Here is a 22150-nt window from a genome sequence, read left to right on the forward strand (position 1 = left end):
AAAATAATATAATTCAATATTGATTTTCCTCACTTATCAACATGCAGTGATATTTTAATAACTGGTTAGTTATATGCTTGGAGCATAGAACCATAGTATAAAAAAACCAATGAGTTCTGAATGTCATCTTCAACATTATATTGTTTTAGTTATATCAACAAGATGGATACAATTTGAATTTTACAAAAAACAAAGGGGAAGGTAAAGATTTACACAATGAAAAACTGATAGTAGAAAGGAAAGATCTAACTCAAGTAAAATGATAAACTAATCAGTCAACATTGGAGGTAAAGCTGATGTTTCAGATTGGAATTTGCAAACATACAGAGCAGGATCTAACTAGATAGAATAAAGGCTATAGTTGAGGTCTCAGTTGAAGTAATAGAGATAATAAAGGAGAGCCAGAAATTCTTCTATCCCAAGTAGTTAATTTTCCAACCTCAAGCTATCCAGCATCAGGAAAACATTGTACACAGTAATAGCAATATTGTGGAACAATCAAATTTGATAGACTTTGCTTCTAACAGTAATACAAGGATCCAGAACAATTCTGAGGGACTTAGAGAAAAGAATTCTATCCACCTCCAGAGAAAGAACTATTGGAGTAGGAATGCAAATGAAGACATATGATTTATTGCTCATTTATTTGGGTATATGTTAGGGAGTTTTGGTTTTATAAGGTTATTCACTTATGAAAATGAATAATGTGGAAATGTTTTGCATGATAATACATGTATAACTCGGATTGAATTGCTTGCCACCTTTGGTAGTGTTGGGGGAAGAAGGGAAGGGGATAATTTGGAACATATACCTTCAGAAAACTTCTGTGGAAATTTATTATTGAAGTAAAAAAATTAATGCAGTTATTACCAACCTTAGGCTTTAGCAAGGGATAAGATGCTGTTTCAAGAAGATAGCAATAATAATAAAATTCTCTTAAAATACCTTCTTTTAAACAAATTCAATAGCCTTCATCTTCCTTGGTTTTTCTATAGCATTTCACCCTGTTGACCACCCCTTTCTTGGTATTTTCTCCTAAGCTTCCAAACTCATTTCATTTTCCTCTATAATTCTCCTTTACTTTCTTCATTTGTCCTCTTTCTGCTCCTACAACATTAATCTGGATATTTCCCAGACTTTTTCACCTTGCCCTGTTCTCTTGCTTCTATAACTTCTCTTTTTGATTAATTTATCCACACCCATTGTTTCAAAGATCATTTGTATACATATTCATTATTCTAGCTCTGACATCTTTCCTAAGCTTCATACCGGAATTTATATTTCCCAATAAATGTCATCAAAAACTTGTTGTTCACCTTCCGTTCTCTCTCTCTCTCTCTCTCTCTCCCTCTCTCTCTCTCTCTCTCTCTCTCTCTCTCTCTCTCTCTCTCTCTCTCTCTCTCTCTCTCTCTCTCTCTCTCTCTCTCTCTCTCTCTTCCTTACCTTCCACCTTAGAATCAATACTATGTATTGGTTCCAAGGCAAAAGAGTGATAAGAGTCAGGCAATGGGGGTTAAGTGACTTGCCCAGGGTCACATAGCTAGGAAGTGTCTGAGGCCATCATCCTTCATTTTCAAAGAAAACCAATGACATCATAAGGTAATATCATTTCTTAACCATGAATTGGATCTAAGTGAGGCAGAGTTACACAAAGTCTTTGATCTCATTCTCTCTTCCAAAGGCATGAAAGTCCAGTGATAGGACAAATGTCTGGAAGACTGGCTATGGTCTTTTTCAAATACTTTTTGCTCATATGGTTCCTTACAACTCTTCTCATTTCAGTCCCAAAAGATCCAAATAAAATCCCATCTCTTCCACAAAGTCTTTCCCTAATTCATTGTTGGAAATTACCTTACTGTTTTCAACATTATCATAGAACATTTTAACTGGACCTAGACATAGGAAGACCTGATTAAAATCCAACCTCAAAAACTTATTAACTGGGTGATCTTGGACAAGTGACTTTATTGCAATTTGTTTCAGTTTCCTTAATTGCAAAGTGGCTAACATCAAAGAACCTACCTCTTAGGGTGTTGTGAGAATCAAATGCTATATTTGTAAAATACTTAGGGCAGTGCCTGACACACATACAATCTTAATAAATGTTCGTTCCTTTTCCTTCAACCTTCCCCATGTAAAATTCAGTTTCATATTTTAGTTTATTTCTTTTATCTCCCTGTTTGACTATAATTTCCATTGGAACAGGTATTTTGTCCCCTTTACCTTTCTATTTTCCCTAGCCCTAATAAAATATTATACAAATAATTATACTTAGTAAATGTTTATTAAAAAATTTTACTGAACATTAAATCTAAAATACATGTAAATCTGGCTAATCAATTAGTCATGCTATGAAAACGTTCTATATTCTAAAGGAAGAAAGTGAGCATAGCTGCTAAGGCTAGGACATTGTATAGGTTAACTTCCTCAATGTCACAATGCCCACTAGTAGTCTTGGTCTCCTGACATGTCTCTTACTATACCCAGGATTGTAGGCATAACCATGTGGTTCCTTATCCTTCTAAATACTAGCTCAGGAATCCCTTCTAGTGATCTTCCTTTTGATCAGCCATGATTCAGTTCTTTTAACAAAAATTTACTTAAATGGTAAGGCAAGAATAAGTCATAAAGCATTTCCCCTAACACATAAAAATATACCCAGAGTTGGAGCAAGAGAAAGAGTGGGCACAAACTTAAAGTACAATTGTAAGAAGGTACCTCACAACTCTAGAAAAATAGGACTCTAATATCTTTTTTACCCAGCTGGATCTCACAAAGTTCACTATTTGTTAGTCCACTGCTCAATTAGTTTGGCTTTGTCCTGACATTCTTCTCAGGGTACACCATTGCTCTTCATTGGATAGCTACAGCTATTTTTTTCTACCTTTATCAAATGGCTAGGTGAAGGGGTGTGTTATAGATGATAATGGAGGGTGTATATTTGATGGATACTAGATAACTAATGGATCAGGTAGTTATCTTCTTTTGACTACCCTCTTCCCTTTTATACTTCCCTTCCTCCCGCTTCTAATCTCCTTTCCTCCCCTCTTCTTTCCTTCAATTTCCCCTTCCCCCTTCTTCTTCAGCCTCCTTCTAAATCACTCAGCGTGAACTATGATGTTTCAGAGGAAATACTCTTTTCTCTTCTTTATCTCAAGTAAGGGTTTATTGGGGAAAATAGGAAAGATAGAGGATAAGGTAAGAGGGTTGGAGGTTTCCCTATTATCTACAGGGAGTCTTAGGTTAGAGGATATTGAGAGAAATATCAATTCAGTCACTACCATGAAACAGAACTAGTCAAACAGAGAGATATATGGACTATTGTCCTTCTTCTTCTGCCTTCAAATCAACCAGGCCACCTCCAGCTTGATTATCCCAAGTCCCAGAGATAAATCCAGCTTCTTCTTTCCAAGTTACCACCATCAGCCCAAAGCCCAGAAATCCAGTCACCGTTGACTTGGCTCCAGACTGCTTTTCCCAGTAACATTCCAAACAGAATCTTCATTTAGCTGACAGCTGACCTATGTCCAGCTTCTTGTCTTGCTGCATTTTCTTGTAATTTCTCTCTTCTCCACATTCCTCCCTTTTTGTCTTAAAAAAATTGCAACCAGCAGTTTTTAATGATATTTACCTTTTAGATATATTTTGTTGTATTTCTAACTATCTAATTCTTAATCCTGTACTATATCAAATATTCCTTTACCCTCCCCAAATAACAAATCCTAATCTTATCTTAGCTATTCTGTCTAGTTCTATGCTAACTTTTGGATATAGGAAAATGGTTTAGATAATAGGGATTTACATGAACATGATTTTGACACAATAACTCATGTAACAATTTTAAACAATTCCAACAATATCAACAGTATTTTGAATTTGTAACTGTCTTATCTCCTAATGTCCAGAAATTCAACTAAGCAAAATTTCCTATTACTAACAATTGCTAACCTAAAATCATAATGTAATCTAACTTCTATACTTGAATAGTTTTATTTCTGTCCCTACTTCCCTAAGATTTTGAACAAATTTTCTAAACTATCCCTATAGTTAGTCATTAGAATATTAATAAATTATTCTAATATAGTTAGTTTGTTAGTACATTAGTAGTTACATGTGTACATAGGTTGTATTTATACAGATTTACATATGCACATCTACAATATATTGTTCTTGATTTCTGTGCAAACTCAAAGAAATATCTTTGTGAATTTTCCACAGAAATTTATGTATCAGTGTGACTTTTGGGTTTTGCAACTATGCATATGTTGTATACTTACCCATTCCATGAGATATCTTCCTACATTATATTTTAGTGTAGCATGTGTATGTATATATGTGATGTTAACATGTATGTCACATTCTTACATAACCTCACGATCACAAGTCCAAACTTACCAAGTCCTTCCATGTCCTTTGATGTTGATTGTAGAAAGTCTGTGCTCTTCATCATCTGGTCAGCATACCACTCTTGTCTGCTATCACTCTTGATTGTAAGTCCTGTGTTCTTCAATTCAGGAACAAACTGGAATAAACAGGAACATACTGGAACAATCAGGAACATGTATGTAAGGTTTTTATATGTGCATGTATGTAAGATTGAAAATTTCATTGTGCATGGAAGTAAGCTATGAGTTCTTCATGAGTGCTTGTCAAAATTCATCAGTTAATCTTCATGTGTGGAAGTAAGTATACGTGTGTTCATCTTCATGAGTGGAAGTAAGCTTTACTTATGTACATCTTCATGCATGGACGTAAGCTTTACTCATGTTAATCTTCATGGGTGGGTGTAAACAGTATAGTTCTTAGATTTGTTGTTAAGAATATGAATTTGAAGTTTTCTTATCTTTTTGGTGTTTGAATTTTTCACAAGGAGATTTATTGTATGTTGTCTTTACTTATGTCTTGGAAATAGAATTTAGATATAATGTAATTTGTTTGGTTTGGAGTTATGTATTCATTTGAAATAACATTGTTTCTTTCTTTTCTGTTACTAATATAGAGCTTGTATAGTATGTAGAAGCTTTTTATGGAGTTAAATTTTAAATGCATGTCTTCCTTTTGTCTGTGTTACTGACTGTGTTTCTTTTGGAACTGTTTTATTTGCTTCAGGGGTGCTTTTCCTGTTATCATTTTAACATGTGCAATGCTCTCTTGTCTGTACTATCTGTTGATATGTACTCTCATGTGTTATTTCCTTCGTTTTCCATAGGGACTGTTATTTACTGTTGATTATTTTCCTAGGGCTACTCAACATTATGGGTGTGATGCAATTTTACATGTGAAGCATGGAACCATGGATCTCTTTGATCAACCTTTATAGATGTTGGGGTTGTCATTGTGACCGATGTTGGTCCGATCCATCTTGGTTCTGTAGGAGATTCTCTATTAAAGTTCTTGACATAAACCTTATCTTCTCATTTTATCTTATGCAATAAAAAATCTAGTGGGGGCGGAGTCAAGATGGCAGCTTAGCAAGCAGCAAAAGTTCAGACCTCAGAAAACCCTTCCTTACCGATTACAAATTGAATGCTCCTAGGGCACTGAAATTCAAACTGAACAACAAAACAGAGGGGGGAACCCTCCTTCTGGACTCAAATCAAAAGGTAAGCCCCCCAAAAGCCGGAATCCGAGAATACTCAGGTCTAAGGGGAAGGCAGACGGAAGGTCCCAGGACCCCTCCCCCCCAACCCAGAAGGCTGAGCCCCCAGCGGCAGTGGGAACCTCTGAGCAGGCAAAGGTGCTGGTTTGGAGGGACTACCTTGTGAGCAGCAGGGCGCCGGGCTTGGAGCGTCCAGTGTGGACAGTGGGGAGGAAGCCAGGGAGAGACTGGGGTGTGGCTGGGTCCCTCCATCAGGCTCCAGTCTCACTGTTGCCTCAGGGCACATCCAGACCAATCCAGTTGAACCTAATCCCATCAGGACTCCTCAGAGCTCAGGGAGGCAGGCAAAGGCACCGGGGAACATTGTGGACAGCGGAGAAGCAGCTGGAGAGAACTGGAGAGAGCCTGGGAGGCCCAGCCTTCCAGAAGTCTTCAGCCTCAAAGCACATACAGCCCAATCCAGTTGAACTTAATCCGATCAAAAGCCTCCAGAGGACAGGAAAGGAATGTTAATTCCTCCCCTAGAGACTGCACCAAGAGATCTGACAAAGCTCCAAGAGGGGAGACTGACATCCCCAAAACCAAAAAAAAAATGAGAGGAGCAAGAGCACAGACAAATACAGGGAGCAAAGAAGGGGTAAACTCGAGCAAACAACAGAAAAAGAAGAAAGAAATTACAATAGACAACTTCTGCACAGGTAATAAGCAAAGAGCGAACAAAACAGAGGGGGAGGGATCAGCAAAGGAAATCAGAAATCCCAGTAAATTGGATACAGGCCTTGGAAGAACTCAAAATGCAATTCAAAACACAATTAAGAGAGGCTGTAGACAATTGGGGAAAAAACTTAAAAACAAAGATAAATCATCTGGAAACAGAGGCACTTGAACTAAAACAAGAAAATAGTGTCTTGAATCCAAAATCAACCAGCTTGAAAATGAGGCAAAGGAGATGAAAGATGAGGCAAAGCAGATGAAAGATGAGGTGAAGAAGATGAAAGATGACCTCCAAAGAAAAGCAGGCCAAAAGGAAAAGGACGACCAAAAAACTAAGGATGAAATCCAGTCTTTAAGAACCAGAATACAATAACTAGAATCAAGTGACCTCACAAAGCAGCAGGACACTATAAAACAAAACCAAAAGAATGAAAAAATTGAGGAAAATATGAAGCATCTCATTCACAAAACAGAGGATTTAGAAAATCGTTCAAGGAGAGACAATTTAAGAATCATTGGCCTACCAGAAGACCATGACAAAAGAAAAAGCCTGGACGTTATATTACAGGAAAGTATTCAAGAAAACTGCCCTGATATCCTAGAACAAGAGGGAAAAGTGAAGATTGATAGAATACACAGACCACCTCCTGTACTTAATCCCCAACTGACAACACCCAGGAATGTTATAGACAAATTCAAGAACTATCAGACCAAAGAAAAGATATTACAAGCTGCCAAGAAGAAGTCATTCAGATACCAAGGAACCATAGTGAGGATAACTCAGGATCTGGCTGCATCCACACTGAAAAAAAGAAAGGCATGGAATATGATATTCCGGAAAGCAAGGGAACTAGGTCTACAACCAAGAATCAACTACCCAGCAAAACTGACTATATTCTTACAGGGGAAAGTATGGTCATTTAACAAAATAGAAGAATTTCAAGAATTCGTAAAGAAAAGACCAGACCTGAACAGAAAATTTGATGTCCAAGCACAAAACTCAAGAGAATCATCAAGAGGTAATTTAAAAAGAGGGGAAAAAAGAAAAACAAAACAAAATTTTAAGAGACTCAATAAGTTAAAATGATATGTATCCCTATAAGAAAAGAGGTCATTGGTAACTCTTAAAAACTATTGTTATTACCTGGGCAACAAAAAGGAGTACACTTTAAGGGAACAGTGACAAATTGTATAGGATGAAAGGACAAGACATAAATAGGTATATAGATATATGCATGCAAAAATACATACATATGAGTATGCATATATATATACATATATAACTAGAGCTTAAAATAGGTTAATATTAAAAGAAATGGGAAAAGAAACAAGTGGGGGTAAATTTATATGTCATAAAGAAGCTCATGATGGGAGGGGGGAGAACATCAATACACTGGAAGAGTAAAGAGGTCAGAGACAGGAAATACTCAACTTTTACATGCTTCAAAATTGACTCAAAGAGGGAAAAACAATCCAATCCATTGGGGTCAGAGAATATATTTGCACCCTATAGGGGAGTAGAAGGGTAACAAATGATCTGGTGGGGAGGGAAGCAGTACAAGAGAGGGAGGGGGTGGGGGTTAATTTTAGAAAGACTACAGGGAAAATAAGGGTGGGGATAAGAAGAGAGGGTTGTAGAAAGGGAAGTAAAATAAGGGTGGGAACAAGGGGGACTGTTTAAAAGCAAACACTGGTGAAGAAGGAAATAATGAAAGAAGAAAAGTCAGGAACAGGAGCAGAAATCAAAATGTTGGGAAATACACAGCTAGTAATCATAACTCTGAATTTGAATGGAATGAACTCACCCATAAAACGCAAGCGAATAGCAGAGTGGATTAGAATCCAAAACCCTACCATATGCTGTCTACAAGAAATACACATGAGGAAGGTAGATACACATAGGGTGAAAGTAAGAGGGTGGAGCCAAATCTATTGGGCATCAACTGACAAAAAGAAGGCAGGAGTCGCAATCATGATATCTAGCAAAGCCAAAGTAAAAATAAATCTAGTTAAAAGAGATAGGGAAGGTAATTACATCCTGATAAAAAGCAGTATAGACAGTGAGGAAATCTCTGTACTCAACATGTATGCACCAAATGGCATAGCATCCAAATTTCTAAAGGAGAAACTAGAGGAACTCAAGGATGAAATAGATAGAAAAACTATACTAGTGGGAGACCCAAACCTTCCTCTATCAGAACTAGATAAATCAAATCAAAAAATGAATAAGAAAGAGGTAAGAGAAATGAATGAGATCTTAGAAAAATTAGAGTTAGTAGACATGTGGAGAAAAATAAATAAGGTCAAAAAGGAATATACCTTCTTTTCTGCAGCACATGGTACATTCACAAAAATTGACCATGTATTAGTGCATAAAAACATTGTAAACAAGTGCAAAAGAGCAGAAATAATAAATGCAACTTTCTCAGATCACAATGCAATGAAAATAATAATTAGAAAGGGTACATGGAGAGGTAAATCGAAAATTAATTGGAAATTAAACAATACGATTCTCCAAAACCAGTTAGTTAAAGAACAAATCATAGAAACAATTAATAATTTCATTGAAGACAATAACAATGATGAGACATCCTTTCAGAACCTATGGGATGCAGCCAAAGCAGTACTCAGGGGAGAAATTTATATCCTTGAGTTCATATATTAACAAATTAAGAAGGGCAGAGGTCAATGAATTGGGCATGCAAAATAAAAAATTAGAAAGCGAACAAATTAAAAATCTTCAGATGAAGGCTAAATTAGAGATCCTAAAACTCAAAGGAGAAATTAATAAAATTGAAAGTCAAAGAACTATTGATTTAATAAATAAGACTAGAAGCTGGTACTTTGAATAAACAAATAAAATAGACAAAGTACTAGTCAGTCTAATTTAAAAAGGAAAGAAATAAACCAAATTAACAGTATCCAAGATGAAAAAGGAGACCTCACCTCTAATGAAGAGGAAATTAAGGCAATCATTAAAAACTACTATGCCCAATTATATGGCAACAAATATGGCAATCTAGGTGATATGGATGAATACTTACAAAAATATAAATTGCCTAGACTAAAAGACAAAGAAATAAATTACCGTAACAATCCCATATCAGAAAAAGAAATTGAACAAGCCATCAAGGAACTCCCTAAGAAAAAATCCCCAGGTCCAGATGGATTCACAAATGAATTCTATCAAACATTGAAAGAACAACTAATCCCAATATTAAACAAACTATTTGACAGAATAAGCCAAGAAGGAGTTCTACCAAATTCATTTTACGACACAAACATGGTAATGATCCCAAAGCCAGGCAGGTCAAAAACAGAGAAAGAAAACTATAGATCAATCTCCCTAATGAATATAGATGCAAAAATCTTAAATAGGATACTAGCAAAAAGAGTCCAACAAGTCATCACAAGGTTCATCCACTATGACCAGGCAGGATTCACACCAGGAATGCAAGGATGGTTCTATATTAGGAAAACCATCCACATAATTGACCATATCAACAAGCAAACTGACAAAAATCACATGATTATCTCAATAGATGCAGAAAAAGCCTTTGATAAAATACAACACCCATTCCTATTGAAAACACTAGAAAGTATAGGAATGGAAGGGCCTTTCCTAAAAAAAAATAAACAGTATCTATCTAAAACCATCAGCAAACATCATCTGCAATGGGGATAAACTAGAAGCCTTCCCAATAAGATCAGGAGTAAAACAAGGATGCCCATTATCACCTCTATTATTTAACATTGTACTAGAAACACTAGCAGTAGCAATTAGAGAAGAAAAAGAAATTGAAGGTATTAAAATTGGCAATGAGGACACCAAGCTATCACTCTTTGCAAATGATATGATGGTTTACTTAAGGGAATCCTAGAGAATCAACCAAAAAGTTACTTGAAATAATCAACAACTTTAGCAAAGTTGCAGGATACAAAATAAACCCGCATAAGTCATCAGCATTTCTATATATCTCCAACCCATTTCAGCAGCAAAAATTAGAAAGAGAAATACCATTTAAAATCACCCTAGACAATATAAAATACTTAAGAATCTATCTGCCGAGACAAACACAGGAACTATATGAACACAACTACAAAACACTGTCCACACAGTTAAAACTAGATCTAAACAATTGGAAAAACATTGATTGCTCATGGGTGGGACGAGCTAACATAATAAAAATGACAATCCTACCCAAATTAATTTACTTATATAGTGCCATACCCATTGAACTACCAAAAAACTTCTTTACTGAATTAGAAAAAACCATAACTAAGTTCATTTGGAAGAACAAAAGATCAAGGATATCCAGAGAAATCATGAAAAAAAAATGCAAAGGAAGGAGGACTTGCAGTCCCAGATCTCAAACTATACTATAAAGCAGTGGTTATCAAAACAATTTGGTACTGGCTAAGAGACAGAAAGGAGGATCAGTGGAATAGACTTGGCGTAAATGATCTCAGCAAGACAGTTTATGACAAACCCAAAGATCCCAACTTTTTGGACAAAAATCCATTATTTGATAAAAACTGCTGGGAAAATTGGAAGACAGCGTGGGAGAGATTAGGTTTGGATCAACACCTCACACCCTACACCAAGATAAATTCAGAATGGGTGAATGACTTGAACATAAAGAAGGAAACTATAAGTAAATTAGGTGAACACAGAATAGTATGCATGTCAGACCTTTGGGAAGGGAAAGATTTTAAAACCAAGCAAGACTTAAAAAGAGTCACAAAATGCAAAATAAATAATTTTGACTACATCAAATTAAAAAGGTTTTGTATAAACAAAACCAATGTAACTAAAATCAGAAGGGAAGCAACAAATTGGGAAACAATCTTCATAAAAACCTCTGACAAAGGTTTAATTACTCAAATTTGCAAAGAGCTAAATCTGTCCTACCATACCAAAGTGGCTGACCATATAGTATTTCAAATGGTGATATATTCAAGTCAGTCCTAGGTCTAGTTCTTATGTTGAACAAAGCAAGAGGCATAACATCTGTCCATTTTAAGTGTGTTTTTTAACAGAGTTTACGTATATGTGACTTCAATTCTTTGTTCATATGCTCGACCTGACCGGAACTTTGGGGCCGATAAACTGAATGATAGTTGCATTTAATCCCCAAGTTCTTGTAGATTTCTTGTAGAATGTGGTAAGTGAAATGGGACCCCTTGTCTGAATCTATGGTATCGGGAATGCCAAATCTAGGTATTATCTCTTTTAATAGAAATCTCACTACTGTTGCTGTGTCATTTTTCTTGGATGGAAATGCTTCAACCCATCTAGTCAGTCTATCCACAATAACCAATTCATATTTGTATCCCTTGTCTTTAGGCATGTTGATATAATCAATTTGAATACATTGGAAAGACATCTGTTCTAAATCGTCTTGGTCCGTTATTATTATATCCTCTGGTATTCCTTCTGACTCTGTATCTGATTCTGATTCACTGAATCCAATCCTTAAATTATTCATTGGATGTTGTTCATTGCCATGTAAATTTGTATCAGATGTTGCTAATTCTGGCTTTATGTGTTGATCTAAACCTATGTCACCAGCTTTTATATTTCCCAAATCAGTTTCTGGTTGTTTCTCATTGCTAAGCTTTAGGTTTTTGTTTTGAGTTGGTAAACTTGATGGTATGGGGTTAGTTTCTTTTTGCAGATATTCAATACTGTTAATATTCATAGATACTACTCTATCACCAGTCTGAGGTTTATGTCCATCTTCACTCTCTTTTGACTGTGTAGAGATAGGAATCTTTCCCCCTATGTTGTGTTGTTCGAATGAGTGTAGTACATCTGCATGTTCCCCTGCATCAGTAGGATGTGTGCCTTCATTCTTTCCCACTGTACTACATACATGTGTTTCTGGCTGTGTAGCTAAGGTGTTTATAGTTACTGAGCCCCTGTTCATTTCTTTGCTATTCTTTGCCAGCTGTATGTTTGGATCAGTTAACTCTTTTTGATTTAAGTTATTTCCCATGAAATCTTTATATGAGACTGATTGTATTATATCCTCTACTACATTGGAACATGAATTTAAATTATAGCTGTTGCTTCTCTCACATAGATTTATTTGGCCAAACTCCCCTATGCCACTTAGAATGTTGACTTCAAGTCTGCCATTTGAATCCTTGGTTGTTCTTTCAGTTACTAAGACTTCCATTCCATTCCTCTTTTCAAATTCAACTGTCATGTCACCTTCATTACTTTGAATAGGATTATTTTCTAATGCAATGTCAGCTTCATTTTCAGTAAATCTTATATTATCTAAATCACTCATTGCTGGATGGAAAGTTTCAGCTTCAGGATTCAAAGTAGATGTTGTTTCTAAGGGTATCTGTGCCATATAGCTATTTGAAGAATTAACTGAGTTTGGTGGGATGTCATCATACAAATCTGTGAATGGTTTCAAAGTATTTACATCTCTAGCAACAGTATCCTGGAGGAAACTGAAATTTCATTTCTCCGTATCTTTCACTAACTCCTGCTTGAGTTTTTGTGACTTTGTCTGTCTTTTCCTTTTACCCAATTCAATCCCTGTGCCCACTCTGCACTGAAAAAAAAGTTCTCCAAGAATGTTTTGATTTGATTTGTACTTTTTTCCTGTGTGGTTACTACACAGCCTTTCTCTGAGTCTCTTATTTCTGTTACTTTTTGAGATATGATATCTTAAATTTCTGCATCTAGCTGTTTTACTTGTCTCTGCCTGTCTCTTGATTTATTGCATTTGTTGTGACTCAGATTCACTTTCTTGTACTGAATTTTCATCATTTCTTTTAACACGAGTCTCTTTTACACCATTTCTTCTATCTCCATGTACCAAACTACAAACATTATAGGCCTGGCTTCATAATTCTTTCCTAATCATGTCTGAATATTTTGATTTCGCTCCTGATTTAATAGCCTGTTGCATTTCCTGTAAATCAGTTGCCTTTTGTGTGGATTTTAGCTTACAATGAGAACAGCAAGTGGAATTTTGCTTTCTGTATCTAGCTTGGGTGGTTTTGTTGTTATTTACTTCATATTTCTTTTTCAGAAAGCAGTCTTTGATCAAGTGTCCTTTCTTATGGCAGAAAAAGCATTGTCTAGTTTCTCTCTGTACTGCTTTTGGTTTATAAGTAGATTTTGTGTGAATTCTTATAGTATTCAGTTTTTTGATTTCCTCAATCTCTTTATCTCTTAAATTTTTCTCTGTTACCTCTAATTTTTCCTTTAAATCTTGCATCTGTTTATGTTGTTCTGAATAACTTTCATGAAGGTAAGTCGAGGTTTCATGTAATTCGATCAGACTCACAGTATCATACTTTGGGAAGTAATGTTTAAAAAAATTCTTTAAGTGAGGTATGCATCCTTTCAAAAACTGTCTTCTCACATGACTAGTAGATTCCTCACTATTTGCCTCTAAACCCATAATTGATTCAGCCATTTCAGAGAGACAATCTATAAATGAAGCTGGATGTTCCCCTGTATTTTTCATGAGTTTGTCAAATCTTGCCCATGCATTAGGCTTTGAGCAACAGAGCTTAATAACTTGGAGCAAGTCTTCCCTACATTTCCTCAAGTAGGTCATGCTTTGGGGATTTGCAAAATCAAGGTCTTCCCTTTGCTCCTCTGTGGGCCAACTAGTCAGGTTGTTTTCTGACCTGGTATTCTCAATGAATTGGTGATGCTCATGGGGGCTAAACAGTTCAGACAAGAGAAATTCTACATCTTGGAAATCTGGATCAAAGATCCTAAAAGCACATTTGAGTTCTTTCTGAGTCTTAAAGGGTTGATCAATAAATTTTGGAACCTGTTTCTTCAGTGAATTAAGCTCCTGGGTTGTAAACTGTCTATGCACTTTTGATTTTAACACACCTGCTGTACTTGATAATTTAGTGACATCCTTTAGTGGAAAATTTTTTTCGGGTTCACTATCAGACTTAGTGTCCTTGTCACTGTCATTTCCCTTTGCATTAGCCTTTGTTTTCTTTGCCTTTCTCTCTTTCTCTTTGGGTGCACTATCTGCCTGGTCATTGTTCTTGTCCTTAATCTGGTCTAGCCCTTTTTCCTTGATAAATTCTTCAAACATGTTCTCAATAACATTTTCCAAGTTAGTATCTACCACCATTATCTTTGTTGCCTTTTGGGGGATTACAAATCTGTAGATGTTCTTCAAATAAGTCAGTGTCTGAATGGTCACCATGGAGATAATATAAACTTGAGTTATAATGTGCCAAAGGACAGTTTCTTTTTGGAATGGCCATTGTAGTATGAGCATCGTGGTGTTGCCCAGGTATTCCACCAAATCAATAATCATAGTGGTCATTTTACTATATAGTGGTAGTCTCTCGGTGACCGAGAATGACAATTGTCATTCATCAAACATCATATATGATGTTATATATCCAGTAAGCCATAATGGCTGCCAGCACAACTACCCCACAGAGTACTTGCTTGAACATCTTGCTGTTTATTTTTGGGATTTTAAAGTCCAGTCAGTCCAGGGTGCCAAACTGTAACATTCCAAAAGGAATCTTCATTTGACTGACAGCTGACCTATCTCCAGTTTCTTGTCTTGCTGCATTTTCTTGTAATTGCTCTCTTCACCACAGGTACTGAGCTTTCTTCAGCTAGAGTGTTAATCTATGCTTTTCATCTGAAGGCTTTTCAGTTGGAGTAATAATCCTTAGCTTAAGGCTTTCAGAAGCTTCTTCCCTTTGCTTTCTTCATAGAGTGAGTTTTGGGCTTATTTCTAAGGTAAGAGATGATAGAGGGCATACCTCTCCTTTCAAAGGATTCATTCCTCCTAGCTCAAAAATCCCTTCCCTTTTCTTGACATTTGCTGTAGAGTGAATAGTTTCAGTTCAGTCATTTTCCCCTTTCAATATCTTCTATTGGGGAATTTTATCTAGATAAGTGGCCAGAGGTAAAGATGTGAATACAGTCTATAGGAGACACCATTCCTTGATTTCTGGTGTCTGTATAGGCAGTCAATTAACACATTCAAGCCTCCCTCTCTTTCTTGGATAGAAAATTTCTATTTTGGTTCTAAAAGTTTTCTTCTTTAGCTTTTATTGTACTGATTCTTTATAGATCTTCAGCTGTTGCATGCTTCACTGGAATATTCCTTTACAAAGTTATTTATTTGAATTATTTCAAATCTTTTTTTTATTTAGATTTTGACTTGAGAATTAAAAGGTTTAGGTAAAAAAATATAGTGATAAATATAGATCTGAATTAGAATGAAGCTATTCTATGTTAGTAGGATCATCAGTGGGTCCATCTCTTACTTATTAAATACCTATTATGCGCCAGGCACTGTTCTAAGTGCTCAGGATACAAAGAATGGCCAAAAAAATCCAGTTCTCAAAGAACACATAGTCTAATGGGAAGGAAATATGTAAGTTAAATGTATACAGGATAAATTGGGGATATGCTCAGGGCTAAGACCCTAAAATTAAGGAGGCCTGGGAAAAGTTTCTTATAGAAGATGGGACTTTAGTTGAGACTTGAAAGAAGCTAAGATAAAGATCCCATATGTAGAAAGGGTCACCTGTATTGATAAATGTCTTTGTTGTATCTCAAAGAGAGGCAGAATAGACACCTTTAGCAATAATAAAGCATCTTTAATTGAAGTGAAAGATTGCATTCTGGGGTTGCCATACCTAGAACTGGTGTACAGGAATGCATAAGATGCCAGAAGTGGGCAGAATCAAGTACATTTTGGTAGTCTCATGGAAGCCTTGAGAAGCAGTTACATAAATTGTTTTCCATAACAACCAAAAGCCCAGAGAGGAGCCTAGGGTCCAGTGTCTAGGGAGGCTGGGAAGTAGTATGATCACCCACAGAAAATGTGTGGCTTTGGAACTGAGGGAAAAATCAGTTCATAGTCAACAGATTCCCCCTGTTGGTCAAGACAAATCCCACTGCTGATCAAAGGAGGCTTCTAGGAGTTTGATATGCTGCTGGACCATGTTAGTCACTTTAGTCCCAAGTTTTGCCAAACAAACAAGGCAATGTTAATTCTTATTCTGAAACTTTTTCCATAGCTCTCATTTCTTTTCCAATTTATTCCTTAATTGCTTGCATTCTATCTATAGAAACATTTCTAACTCTTAAAAAAAAAAAACTTTCACTTTATCTCTTCCAGAAATCCTAATTGGGTTTGTGCCCAAGCTGTGTTTTCTTCTGAGCCATTGTTGGGATCTATTTTGGAGTCAGTCTCTACTGTATTTATGCCTTCAATGTCTCTGCCAACATAATAGTTCATGTGGTGTGTTCTTTTTTTTGTTTTTGTTTACCCAAGAGGAAAATAGTAACAAGGAGGGCAGTCAGAAGTGTCCAGAAGGATAACCAGAAGGGCCTGGAGTACTGGTCTAAGAATGGAGCTTAGACCCACAGGGAGCCAGCCAAAAAGGCCATCTATTCACTAAGGGTGGGGAGGAATCATACTAAACACTTCTATAAAAAAGATTGACATACACATTGACTGGAACCATTGGGGGCACTCCTCTTCAGGTCTTACAAAGAACAACAGTGAAAAGGAAGAGTAATCTATTCCCATTGTCCATTTCATAAGTCTATAATATCTTGGACCTTAGACATCTCATGCAGCTGCTGGTTTCTGAGAATACTACAGTCATCTGGTCTTCTTGAAATTTCCTTTTCTAGGCTTTCTGTAATGAGTGGGTTTTCAAAGCAGCTTCCTTACTGCTTCTATCTTTATCCAAACCAGATACTTAGTTTAGGAATTGCTAACAACAGGCTGAAGGGAGAATATAAAAGAATCTATGTGAATCTAACTTGTAGAGTGAATTTTAATAATTACACTGGTAAGGCTCAACTTTCTTTTTTTGACAAAGCCTGGAAATCAATCAGAATACATTTTTATATGCCTACTATGTGCCAAGTATTGTACTAGGAACTAGAGATAGAAATATAAAGAAAAAAAATTCTATTCTCAAGAATTCTGACCCTTGAACTCAGGAATTTTTGATCTCTTAGGAATTCTAATATTTGCATAAAAAGAACCATTCCCAAGAACCTTGGTCTTTCCCTTTCTCTCAGAAAATGAAACAGAAAGGCAAAAAGCATCCTGGAATGTGTACTTCAAGAACTCTCTTTGACAGCTTGTCATGTGCTTCTCCTGTAAATCACCATTTTAAAAAAATTTTTTTTAACTCTTACCTTTCATCTTAGAATCAATACTATGTATTGGTTCCAAGGCAGAAGAGTGGTAAGGGCTGGGCTACTGGGGTTAAGTGACTTGCCCAGGTTCACACAGCTAGGAAGTGTCTGAGGCCACATTGGAACCCAGGACCTCCCATCTCTAGACCTGGCTCTTAATCCACTGAGCTATCCAGATGCCTCCTGTCAATCACTATTTCATACCAAAGAGTAGAGATCCTCTTGGCCACACTCCGCCTTTGTTTTGTAAGGGTTAAATTTTGGGTTGAGACTGAATGTAAAAATTATTGGTCACCAAGGATTTAATTTCTTAAATCCCAAATGAAACACTCAAGTCAGAATGGAACTTTATGGTGATTTAATTACAATAGGAGAAAGAAATTAAGAGAGACAGAGAGAGAGAGAGAGAGAGAGAGAGAGAGAGAGAGAGAGAGAGAGAGAGAGAGAGTGAGAGAGAGAGAGAGAGAGAGAGAGAGAGAGAGAGAGAGAGAGAGAGAGAGAGAGAGAGAGAGAGGGAAAGAATTAAATTAAACTTCTCCAGTTCAGGCTGAGCCAGGAAGGAGTTAAAAGCTTTGGCCAAGGGGGCCTTCCCTGTGATTCGAGGGAAAAGGGAGTCAGTCTTATCACTCGCCACGTGACAGTCTCAAGGAAACTATCTGAGGGAGCTCCTCCAGGCTCGAGTTCCAGGATAGAACTGGCGCCCAGCCCTCTCCACAGGAAGTCATGAGAACTCCAAAGGCAGTTCTCTACATCACTTCCTGAGTCTCACATGTGCCAATTGTGGCTCAAGCTTGGCTTAGGATGGCCCAGGGGACAGTCAGTTGTTTCTGATTTGTCATTTGCTAGCACATGCCAGTGTAGTGTGGGTGTGTACATTCTTGGGTGCTAGACTAAGCAAGATGGGGAAAATCTAAAAATCACAGTTCCCCTGTTGATGATTGGGGGACTAATCCAATTGATCACTAAACATAAGCGTCCTGCACCCCAAAAGTTTCTAACTGTAGGCGTATATAAAATTTTACTTCTAAGAGGAAAACCACAATAGTTAGAGATAAGGGGAAATAGATGAGAGAGAGACAGCAAAACCAATGTTTTGCTGGGCTCTAAAAATTACAGTTTTATGTTGGTATGGAAATTTAAGGGATAGAAGGCACAAAAAAATGTCATGTTATCAACTCAGTTTGTTTTCATATACAAATGGGGAAAAAGCAACTGCTGGCAAGATTCTATCACTTCCCTCCCCTCCTCTTCCCCCAAATTGCAATCATTGAGATTATTTAAGAGTTAGATGCAGTCTTTGGAAACTAATCAATAAGGCAAGTTAAGGCATGTTTGATCAACTCCCATTGGAGTATTGATGTATTTTTGTTTACTGTGGTAGCCTTACTACCTCCAGGCCTTTCCCTTTGACCCAAAAAATCCTATTGCTTTCAAAAGGATCCAAAAATCCTCTTTGCAAAAAGTAAATAGGACCTGTAAAACTGGTGTAATTAGTGTGTGTTAAAATGTTAGTGTGAGATACTCATCTCCTTTGCAGGCATAAATATCCCCCCAATGTTGATGGCATATTCCCATTGTTAGTTTAGAACTCTCTCTAGCTTAGACAATACTGGATAAGCACTGTTGCTCTTATTCACCTCTCTTTTCTCAATATTTCTTATAAAAACCCAAAAGCTTCTGTCTATATACTTCCTCATGACCCATATGGATTAGTTTCTAATATTACAGTTTATCTTATATTGGTTATATTTTAAATTAATGCCTTCCTTTTATGGTGACATACTAGTCTTAGCTGTCTATTTCCAAATTTCTCAGGGTCAACTACTTATACAGAATGCATACTTTTATTGTATACTTTTATAGGATAACTGTCATCCATTCTTTGTTGATTTTTATAAGCTTCAGTTTCTGAGAATGATATTTTCTAATGTAGTCCCTAAATTCTGGTTGTATATCTTATTCAGATCCACCATTAAAAAAAAAAAAGATATACTTTGTGCAAAGAGGATAGAATTTAGTTTATAAAAGTATCTCAAAGAATCTTAGGGATCATGAGAGCCCTCTAGTGGGTTATTTGGGAAATTATTTTTTGTTCTGCTCCTAACATAATTGACCTTTAGAACTTGAAAGTTTCCAAAATACTCTGCACAATAACCTGGGAGGTGAGGCTAGGGATATTAATATCATCATTTTATAACTAAGGAGACAATTTAAATGACTTATCTATGCCATACCTAATAGTAATCTCAGAGGAGCAAATGAGTTAACATGTAAAAGCACTTTGCAAATCTTAAAACACTGTATAAATAGTACTCTTATTACAATTGTTATTATTATTGTTGTCAGAGCTAAGATTTTCGCCAGGACTTCCTGACTTTTAAGTCCAGCAATTTCATTCACTATACCACATGAGAGAATGCAGAGATAACAAGGTAGCTCAGTGGATAGAAAGCCTGAAATCCTGGGTTCAAATCTGGCCTCAGACACTTCCTAGCTGTGTGACCCTGGGCAAATCACTTAACTCCAATTGTCTAGCCCTTACCATCCTTCTACCTTGGAATCAATACTTACTATTGATTCTAAGACAAAAGGTAAGGGTTAAAAAAAAAAAGAATGGTTCCTGTAAGCAATTAAGATTTCAAAATCTTTGATATGAAGGAGATCTCAGAAGCCAATTTATACATGCCCTATATAACAACATTAATCAGTAGAAATCCATAATCTACTTGAAAGTCTGCAGTTGGCACCTTTTGAGGCACTCTGTTCTACTTCAGGTTGGTTCTAATTGTTAGGAGGTTTTCCTAACATTGAGCCTAAATTGATATCTCTGTAATTTCTATGCAAGTACCATTATGGCTATGCCAAGCAACAACTTCAAGGATTAGAAAAGATTTTGAAGGTGCTCATTCCTGGACCAAACTGGAGTATATCTTATATGTATTAAAGTCAAAGATATATAGTCAATGGACATCTTTTTATTATTTAGAACATATACACAGAATATGATATATGTAATTTTAAAAATTAGATGAGGTTATTTCTCTCTGATCTGATCTCTCTGATCTAATTTTGCCTATGAGAAATACTTGTTAAAAATCTTAATAATTATTCAGGTTTTCTCTGAGATCTGAGTCAATGTTTGAACCTAATAATCTAGGTTTTTACTTCTAAAAAAAATTTTTTTAAGGTGATGGAAGTGATTTTCATCTGTGTTTTGTTGAGCTAGTTTCAGTTTTCAGTAGCTCAGGTATGTGTGTGTTTGTATTGGGGGTCCCACAGGATTTAGAGCTGAAAGAAGCTTTAGAGATAATTTAATCTAATCCCTCTCATTCTATAGATGAAGAAACTGAGGTCCAGAGAGATTAAGTGACTTGCCCTAAATCCCATAGGTAATAAATTGTTGTCCCATCCTCTGAACCCAAAGCCTGGGCTACTTCTACCATTTCACATGTTTAATTTAGAAAAATATCAGACATTCAAATGTTAAGATCTCAAATAAAATGAAGCCTAAGGCACAATAACTTCTATTTATTATCATTAATGTTATTAGAGAAGAAAGTAATTAGGCCTTACAAATACAGATATCTTTTCTCAATTTATTTTTAGTATTTGCTCTTTCAGAAAGTATCTTGATTTGCCGGGGGAGGGGGGAGATAGTAGAGAGAAAAGACTCTAGTACAGAAATTCTCTTTACTAGTACAGATCATCAACTTACCTGTAATTTGTAGTTTGGAGAATTTTCTCAGGGCATTGAGAGGCTGTGACTTGCCAATGGTCACATGAATAGTAGGTTCTTCAGAATCGAGATTTGAATCCAGGACTTCCTGACTCCAAGTCCAATATTCTAGCCACTATGCCAAAACCCAGGGAAGGAAAAGTGTTTTAGTTGCATTGCTATGAATTCAAATGAGGAACAAACTTTCTAGGTAAATCTAAAATTCATGATAGTCTCCATAATTTATTATGCTTAATTTTGGGTTTTCACCAGCTAAGAGGTAGGGTCCTATAGTTGATAGCAAACTATACTTGAGTCAGGAAATTCACATTTTTCTCCTGTTTTTGCCACTTACTGGCTATGGGATGTTGGGCAAGTTACCTTTCCTTTTCTGAGCTAATATCCTTTTCTGTAAAATTAATTTTAAAAATACTGTCTTACATTGTGATTATAAAGAAAGTTTATTGAAAATTATAAAATGTTACCTGAACACAAGCTACGTTTTAGTTAGTAGTGTGACAAGGAAATCACTTTTAAAAGACTGATATATATTAATTTAAGGTCGCCAAGGAATTCAGCTATGTAATTCCTAAATGAAAACTCAAGTCAGCCGTCAACCTTTTATGGAGTTTTAATTACAAACAGGAGGAAGAAAGGAATTAGAGATAGAGAGATAGAGGTAGAGAGAAAGGGAAGAGAAGGGAATAGGGCTTAAATACCCCTTCTGTTTAGGCTGGGCCAAAAGGCCCAAGCCCTTAGATAGCTGGGGCAAAGAAAGGAGATCAGTCCCTATTACTCACGTGACCAAAATGGAGAAATAGTCTCAGAGCCCCCACCTTCAACTTCCTTCAGAGCAAGCTTCTCAGAGCACACACCAACCACTCCGACAAACTCCTAAAAACACCCCCCTGAGTCTTCAGACCCCTCTCTCTTT

At 36.3% G+C, this 22150-nt stretch overlaps 1 long non-coding RNA gene across 1 annotated transcript; it reads right to left on the reverse strand.

Annotated features, from left to right (window-relative positions):
• Positions 1–2575: 2575 nt before the first annotated feature.
• Positions 2576–21473, reverse strand: LOC107649594 (uncharacterized). Its single transcript, XR_001623494.2, has 3 exons — positions 21217–21473; positions 4396–4522; positions 2576–3591 (listed from the first exon to the last, which is right to left on the reverse strand). It is a non-coding gene; the product is annotated as an uncharacterized LOC107649594 (long non-coding RNA).
• Between the last annotated feature and the right edge of the window lie 677 nt (positions 21474–22150).

Source organism: Monodelphis domestica, chromosome 1 (genome assembly GCF_027887165.1).
Source record: "Monodelphis domestica isolate mMonDom1 chromosome 1, mMonDom1.pri, whole genome shotgun sequence".
Classification (NCBI taxonomy): domain Eukaryota; kingdom Metazoa; phylum Chordata; class Mammalia; order Didelphimorphia; family Didelphidae; genus Monodelphis; species Monodelphis domestica.